This window comes from Vicia villosa, linkage group LG3 (genome assembly GCF_029867415.1).
Source record: "Vicia villosa cultivar HV-30 ecotype Madison, WI linkage group LG3, Vvil1.0, whole genome shotgun sequence".
Taxonomy (NCBI): domain Eukaryota; kingdom Viridiplantae; phylum Streptophyta; class Magnoliopsida; order Fabales; family Fabaceae; genus Vicia; species Vicia villosa.
In genome coordinates this window covers 210,389,851-210,399,187 of record NC_081182.1, presented here as the reverse complement: position 1 = coordinate 210,399,187, position 9,337 = coordinate 210,389,851, and positions in this window count along the sequence as shown.

Sequence of the window (9,337 nt, the reverse complement as noted above, 5' to 3'; positions counted from 1 at the left end):
GGTAAAAATCTAGACCAGGGTTAATGGACAACACCTACCAGTAAACCTAAGGCTATTAGGGTTTATAAATGAATCGAGGTTAACAAACCTAAAAAAATTAATTATTGGTTTTCAACCTAATTAATTAATTGATTAAAAGTATATACATAAATAATAGTTTTTATTGTTGAAAACAATTATAGATAAAATTGTGGAAAAATCGAGTATTTCGATTAAAATAAATAATTATAAAAATAATATTATAAAAAAAAGTTTAGAGAAGATAATTACAAAAGAGAAAGAAAGAAAATAAAAATAAAAAGATAAAAAAAAGAAATATATAATTAAAACTAAATAATTTAAAGGAAACTTAGCTCTAGATCAAGTGTGGCATGCTGCTGATGGATCATGGTGTGCATGCGCGTTCTAGGGCGATGGATTCATCCTTGAAGTCCTCCAAAGTTCAGGATGAGAGGACGCACCATAGGTCTTTTCCTGGTAATGTGCATGGAATATGGAAATATGTCATTGCATAAAATAAATTGAAGGAGCTAGGGGTCAAACCCACGCCCTCCTAGTCATAAATCATTACCTTTTCCATCTGAGCTATCTTCCTTAGTCGTTATTGAATAAGTCAGAATAAAATAAATATAAAAACAAAGACTTGAATGGAAGAGTAAAAAAAATAACCAGAACAGGGCCCACTTTACACGCACTCAGCCAATCAATAGCAGAGAGAGTTTCAATTTGTTGACTGGCCAATTGGATTTTAACATGCATACGGAGAGAGGGTCAGGGACAGTTGACTTGCCAATGGAAGTGACACGCGTGGGTCCTTGACATCAGCTTCGTCTTCTTCCTTGGATCTGCAATTTTTGCTACGAAACAGCCATGAAATTGCTACAGTTTTTTGCGTTAGTTTTCGTAGCTAATAGCTCACGGTTTCAAAACCCTCTTTTACCTCAGGAATAGGTTGGAGCGATTATTTGGTATTGATAATGGTTAGAACTTGGGATATGGAATTGCACCTCTTCTTGAAAAAATTTGAAGTTTGAAGAGGGTTATGATGTTCTAATTTTTCCTCCCCTACTGCATGAATAGCTTCCACTATTTATAGAGGTGGTAATTGGGGTTATAAACTTGGAGAGAAAGCCATGTTATTGGTGAGAGGAATATTGAGAAAATATTTGATTTTATTTGTATAAAATCTTACTAATTTTGACTCAATCTCATTCCAATGTTTCCTTCCACGATTTCTTTAGCTTTATGAATCGATTAGGACCTTAAAAAATTAATCACACAATTTTGAAGAATCTTATTTGATTTAATTTTGGATTTATATGAATAAGTTCAAAATTAAAGGAAATAAAAAACCTAAGATGTTATGAGATTATTTTATGGGCCCCCAAGGTGACTTTTAGATTGATCAAGAAATTAAAAAATATTCTCACCATCATTTATCATTTAATTATGATTATATTTGGTTTTATTTGAATTTAAGTGATTTAATTCAAATAAAAATGAAATAAAATGAAGAAATAAAGGATAGTTGGTTAATGGGCCTCTTGTAAGCTTATAACCACGTTGGAGTTTCAAAAGTATAGGCTCATTGCTTAAAAAACCAAAATTCCTCACTTAGGGTTTCATGCCTTTTTCCAATTTTCCCCAACTTCTGTCAATCATGACTCCTTTAATATTTGTCATATGAACATGTTATATGACTTTTTGGAAAGCCCAAGATGTCATCTACAAGCCACTTTGGAACCTTTTTTCCATTTGAGGATTTTATCTTGAAGATATGGCTCCTGACAAAAAACTACTTTTTGCGAGCTTCTAGAATGACCTGTAATGTTTTAGCTCATATCTCCCAATGAAGCATTTTTGGTCTTGGCTTTAGAGAGACAAAGTTATAGAGAATTAAATTTCCTTCAAAATAAGCTTTGGATGGGAAATTTCTGATTTTCCATGTGAAAGTTATAGCTGATCAAAGTTCAGTTGACTTTAGGCCAAAAAACCCTAATTTTGAAACTTAGGTTTTTAATGATTTTGGAGCTTTTCTTGATGAATCATGATCAACCTTTGATCAAATGATGAATATAACATTATAATGTTGATGTTGACCAAAAATCAGGAATTTTGACTGCAATTTGACCACAGTTGACTTTTAGGTCAAACTAGTCGACTGTTGACTATCTGAGTTGTTGACTAAGCAATCCTATGAATCAGAGCTTGAAAAATGGAATGAGGACCCATTGAAGAATTGAGAGGCCATGGGATCCATTTGAGGTCTTATAACTTAATTTGATCTCGAGAGAAACAAAACCCTAGTTGTGGGTTGATTGCTTAGGAGAGTGTGTCCCTGAGTCTTTGATATTTGAGTATAAAAATGCGGTGGAAAAATTTTGGGGTATGACAGTTGCCAATCCATGCCAACTTACAGAGCATAAGCTCTCAACTTGATATGCTATGTATGCAACTACAATATGAACACAACGGCAACAACTATTACCAACAACTGCAACACAACAACAATTCCACGTTGGCAATAAGCCTACAACTTGATGTTTGACAATAATTAGAGGCAACATAATAACAATAGAAACAATTATCAAAAACGGCATAGCAACAACAGAAACGCAACAACAACAACAACAACGCAACAACATTAACAATTACACTTCTACGACAACTTAACAACAATAAAACACTGGCCATGAGCCTACAACACATCTGCCAAGAATTACGAAAATTCAACAACAACGATATAACATGCAAATTTAAAAATTTAATATCTACATTATAGCAACTTTATATAACCTACCGTCTCAATTGGAATATTCAAAAACACTCTGTATAATTATTCGGGTCTTTCGACTATATTCCGCTAATTAATTTTCCGCTATTTCTACTAATAATTTTATGCTCTACTATATACTTTAGCATTGTTATTATTCTTCTGCTACTTTATTTCCTTACCAATCTTCACTACCAAATTATTATGTCAATTACCAGGTAATTCTCACTACTAGTTATTGTGCTAATTTCAGTTATATTTTTCTACTAATTGTTCTTTGTTTCTATTAACGTTACAAAAAATATGCAGCTAAATGAATTTTTTTCACTTAATTAACTTGTGCCTCTATTACTAATTATCATTACTAACTATAACCATATTTTAATTAGAAAACTAATTTCTGCTAACTACATATCTACAAGTACATGTCCAGAATTAATAACTTAATAGTAATATAATAAGGCAATAAACTAGGTGGCACTCACCACCTCCACTAAGAGCTAGCGCCCCCTCTCATTCACCTAAGGGGTGGGCACCCCTTCCTCACATTTCCATAGGGGGCAGACGCCCCTCACCCCTCACCACCTCCATTGGGAGCTAGCGCAACCTCTCATTCGTACTTCTGTTCCGGATGTTCGATTAACGTGTAGTTCATACCGTTGGAAAGCTAATTGAGTGTACTATCCATGAAAATTAGCTTTGATATTGCTATGTCGTTTTTAAACGTGTTAGATCCTCGTTTAGTGAGTTCCTGTAGATGGAATTTTGTACGTTTATTTTCGCGAGAGTAGTTCAGTTCCGTAGATGGGACCGAACGCCTCCTTTGTCTTTTGAGACTCATAAAGTTGTGTTATGGAACATATTATTGTTAGAGCATAGTTTGGTTCTAATCATATTTTAGTTTTTAGATGATAACAAGCAAATTAATTTTTTATAAATAAACATGGTACTCTAATTATATATTTCTGATTTCAGAAGATATACCAGTACCAGCACAATCAGAACTTGACAAATTTGCAAAGCTGGATAAATGCAAGAGATACTCAAGTCTTAAGGCAACTTCTGATACTGCACCAAACCGCTGCGAACACATCTATAACAGAAGCTGAAATGCAAGGTTGAACAGAAGATCACGAAGACTGATTCAAAATAGAGCCGTTAAAGACATAATCATTAGTAAAACGGCTGCAACACTCCAAAAGTGCAATTCCCAAGGTTGATTGAAGAAGCTATCCACATGCAAATCCTTGGAGAAAATAAAAGCTAAGATAACATGCAAACCATTTAATGTTGCGTACAAGAGTTGAAGTTAAAGGGCAAAAATCTTGAAGCTATATATTCATGATCTCTTGAATAAAAGAACATTAATCACACACGAGAACATTATTACTCTGAAAAATCATCATGTGTGAAGAAAAACTATTTGAAGCCAAAACTCTCATATTCATACTCTGAGTTCATAACCTTTAGAATTAAAATCAGTGAAATATCACAGTGGTGATTACACCTTTTTAGAAGCAGCACTATACATTATCATCAGAAGTTACGTAGTAACTAAGTCCTTGAGAGACCGGTTAGGCCAGAAGTCTTAAGAAGTCTAGGACTAGTTGAGTCTTAGAAGTCCGTTAGTCACAAACAGTTGGTTTGTACAGGATTTTTAGTCACCAGAAGTTTGGCTCGTGCACAGTATTATGAGTCACGACAGTTGGTCGTGCAAGTGTAACCAGGTTCTGATTATAGTGGATTAAATCCTCGTTGAGAGAGGCAAATAACCTTGTTGAGGGTGGACTGGAGGTAGCCTTATTGAGAAGGTGAACCATGATAAAAATAACAGTGTTCTGTCTATTTTTCCTTCAAATTAGAAAAATCACTTATTCAACCCCCCCCCCCTTCTAAGTGTTTTCTCAACATTCAGTTATATTGTATATGATCATATATATGTTAATCTCAAGCATATGAATGATTGATGCATGCATTGTGTTGATATGCTATGTTGTAATTATATTGTATTTTCCTTGTTCCGGTTGAACATTCAGATGTTGTTTCCAAGTGTGGCTGGATGATATGATTTGATGTATGCTTGAATTGGATTAGGCCTTGCTACTACGTGGTAAATCACGTATGATCCCGACTTTGTGACTGACGGGCCTATACGATTGTGATGTACCGAAAGGGTCTCTAATGGCGTGCCTCTAGTGGATAAAACATTGGCGTTCTTGGTATGTATGATACACCTGAGCTACAATTGCGATATACTTAGATGGTCTCTAATGGTGTGCATTAATTATATAAAACAACTGTGTGCTTGGTATGGTGGGGTTGCAATGTCACTTATGAAAAATTTCTTCGGATAAACTCACCTCTAGTGGTGCCATGTAGGCAATGTCACTAGGCTTTCGCCCGGTGGGCTTGTATTGTCATGTAGTCGTTTTTGCATTTGGTTAATCACCTGCGTATATATGAATGACGGGGTAGTGACACCACTTAGGAAGTCATTGCGGTAACTCGTCACGGATGAGGTTATGTATCCAAGTAGGCGTCAATCACATTGTGTTCATCTGACTCATTGTACGTTTGTCTTGTGCAAGTATCTTGACGCGATGTACAAGCGTAACTCACAGAGGGTGTGATTGTGTGGCCTATGTAGGGGCATTAACGTGCTTCTAGATTCCTCGTACATGGGTATGAGTCTGCCTACTTGTTTGTATTAAATTTATGCTTGTTGTTATCTCATTGGATTGTTATGGGACTTCTAATTATGATATTACCCGATATGTGTAATTGTACCCAACCATGAGGAAAAACCCAAGATCCTCGACGAATTCGTTTGACTGTATGAACCATATAGAACTGAGTGAACCTTAAGATAGGGAGGCTCACTGAGATTAGTAATCTCACCCCAATCCAAATATTATTCTTGCAGGTGATTTGAGGCAGGGCAAGGGTAAGGGTAAGATGACTTAGTCTTGCGGCGTTGTTTCTTGGTGATGTTTCTTTCTTTTGTATCTTTCAGCTTATGTATTATGTTGGACTATGTACTAGTACACTTTGAGATTGTATATTTTGGCCATGGCACATTCGGATTTTGTACTTATACTGATACTTATCTATTTTCCGCTGCTTATGTATTACTTTCACGTACCTTTATAATACCATATACGTATTATCCTAGGCTATGATATGTGTAGGATATTACAACACTATTCGTTAATAATTATCAAAATGATTCAAATATTTTTTAAACTATTAGGTTTAGTAAACTCTTTTCACGAGTAATCACTTACATTAACTTAGTAAAATCTATTCACTAACTATTATAAAATTGAATTTTTTTATTTACATAATCACATAAAGAAAATTACATAAAATTAGTAATTAATAGCATATCATTAAATCCTAGTCGCTTACAAAAAGTTAATAATTTTCTATTTACAATAATAATTAAACTATAAATTTTCACATTAAAAAAGTATTCATAAATATATGTGAATATTTTAAAATTCATAGATATTCATATAACTGATATTCACACAAATAAAGAGCGATTACAAATACCATATTTATTCAACGAGAAGGATAGTAAAAAAGTAGTACACGTGTCCATCAATACCAATTACCATTAGGACAAAACTTAGGTATAATTCTTTAGGTGTGGTTCTTGCTATTTTTCAATAAAAATATGACAAATATACTTAAATATAGGGGTGTTCGCGGACCGGTTTGGTTCGGTTTTGAGAGAATCTGATACCTAAACCGATTAAAATTAAATGTATTGGTTTAGATTGGATTTACAAATTTTTGTGATAAAGCCCAAACCGAACCGATCCAAGAAACAATGGATTGGTTTGGGTTGGATTGATCGGGTAGATAAAAAATGCAAAAATAATTTTAAAAAATAACTTATTTACAAAAATTAATTTTTCATAATATTATAAAAAATATAATATTAATAGTGTTCAAATTTAAATATTATACTAGAAATTTTTCTCTAATAGATTCAAAAATATCTAACAAGAAAAATATCTAAGATTAAGACTTTTGAATCTATAACTAGTCACTTGAATTAATTGATAATGAATGTGTTTCATAACTTTATATTCATTTATCATATTACACTATCAATTTTCTAATAACAAATTAAAATAGTATAACTTGTCCATACACAACATTTTATTTTTTTTCTTATTGAAGTTGAATACTTCATAGTAATTTTCATGATAATTAATTATGGTTGGTTTGGGTTGGGCTTGCAGGTAGAAAATTGAAAATCCGATGCCCGAACCGATTGTCATTGGATTTCATTGGTTTGGTTCGGTTTAGGCATGGCAATTTGGCCCATCCCCAGTGGGTACGCAAAAAATATCCACAATGGGTATGGTAAAAACCCGCATAAATGGGTACGGGCACGGACTCGGGTAATTACCCACTTAAATAAGCGGGTATGGGCAACTTAGTACCCAGCCTGCCCCATACCCGCACAACATATATATTTATATATTTTAGTTTATATTATTATATTAAAATAAATGTCTATCAATTTTCAAAAATACATCCATGTTAAACCATTATATATGTAACATAAATGTTTGTTTATTTCATAATTTAACATTAAGTTTTTTGAAAATATTTAAATGATACTAAAAACTTAAAATGATATGATATTTTATAGTTGATATACTTTTTTTTTATTAGAAATGCGGGTAACGGGTACGGGTATGGGTACATACATACCCAAAGGGCACGGGTACGGGTGCTAAAGGTGTTACCCAAACGGGTATGGGCTCGGGTACGAGGATTTTTTATAACCGCGGGTATGGGGATGGGTACTATAGTACCCTACACATACCCTACCCATTGCCATCCCTAGTTCGGTTCTTGCCCGAACTGAAAAAATATCCAACTCAAACACTATAGTTTTGTTCAGATTCTGGATTGGTTCGGATTTACCCGAACCAATGAACACCCCTACTTAAATATCTTTTAGTGAGTGAAAATAGGAGAAATTTGCATACGTGTAAGTAGAAATCATACACTCGTCATATTTTCATTAGAAAATAGTAAGAACAGCACCTAAAGAATTGTATTTTAGTTTTATCCTTACCATTATTCATATAGATAACTTACACACACTTTTACAAATTTTTTAAAAACACATCTCTACTTTCTATCACCAAAGGATGAAAAATTTCTTAAAAAATAGATTTAAAAATTATAAAGTATTTTTATGTTACCTCTTTTCTAAAGATATTTAAGAAATATTTATTAGTTGTGCAAAAAGGGGCAGTAAAATATATTATGTATTCTAGTGCTACAAATATTTAAGTGTTTCTAGCATTGCATTAATATACATTGAATATATCTCAATTCATTTGTAAGAGTAAAATATAAAAACATATGGCTAAACTTCTCAAACTTCTTTATATTATAGTTTTGTTTTTGTCCCTACACTTTCTTTCAGCGATGGCTATATGTAAATCATGGTTTCGCCTTAAATATATATATTTTTTTATTTTTTAGTTTTTACATAATTTTTTATTACATTTTATTAACATTTTTTATTCTATTTTTTCACTACAGTTCCATGTGAAACTGATGAAGATTGTGCATACGTGTTAGTTATCGTGAATAAGATACATGGACAAGTCAAGTGCGTTATAAACGTATGTTGTTTGGCATTGCTAATGTAAGGACGAAATATACAAAAAAAAAGAAATTATGAATAATAAATATATCTTATATGATAGAATATTTTATAAGTTGCTATTTAGAATTTATGCTTCCAATCAAGAATTGTATTTTTATATACTTGAAAGTATGACTTTGTTTTCTAAAATATCGACAATGAAATGAGAAAGACAATAAAATATACTATAATAAAATTATGACTTTGTTCTCTATATTGTTGCCTACAAGTTTTCCATATAAACTTAATAAATTTTGAAGTTATAATTAGATAAACTATTTGTTGCACAAGTTTGATATCAATGTGTAATTCAATTAATTTAAAAATAATTAATTTAGTGATGAAATATATGTAATGAAATATAAGAATATGAAAATATTTTATTTTTATTTTTATTTAAAATAAGAGTATTTTTTTAGAAACAACAAAAATCATATTTGTGTAATTTTTAAATTTGATTTTTTGTCATATACAATTTAATAACACTTTCTCTATGGGTACAATTGACCAACTATCCTATGACGATTTCTCTATGGGTACAATTGACCAACTATCCTATGACGATGTGGTTTGACATTTTCTAATTTGTGATTGTTTACCGGTGTTTTTGGTAACCAATTACGAGTTTAGAAAACAAGTGAGATTAACTCAAAAATCTTCAAAGCAAATTGTGTAAATAATTTGTATGAAAAAGTGTGTGTTTTTGCAGCCATTGTTTGGACGACGACATAGTAAAGAATGAACTTAAACAAAGATAAGTTGTAGTCAGTGACAAGATAAAGTGTTGTCAATAACATGAAACAAAGTGAAGATAGAGACAAAAAGTAAATGTTTCATTTAAGGAAACGGGAAAAGAATGAAAAGGTTGGACGCAGCCACAT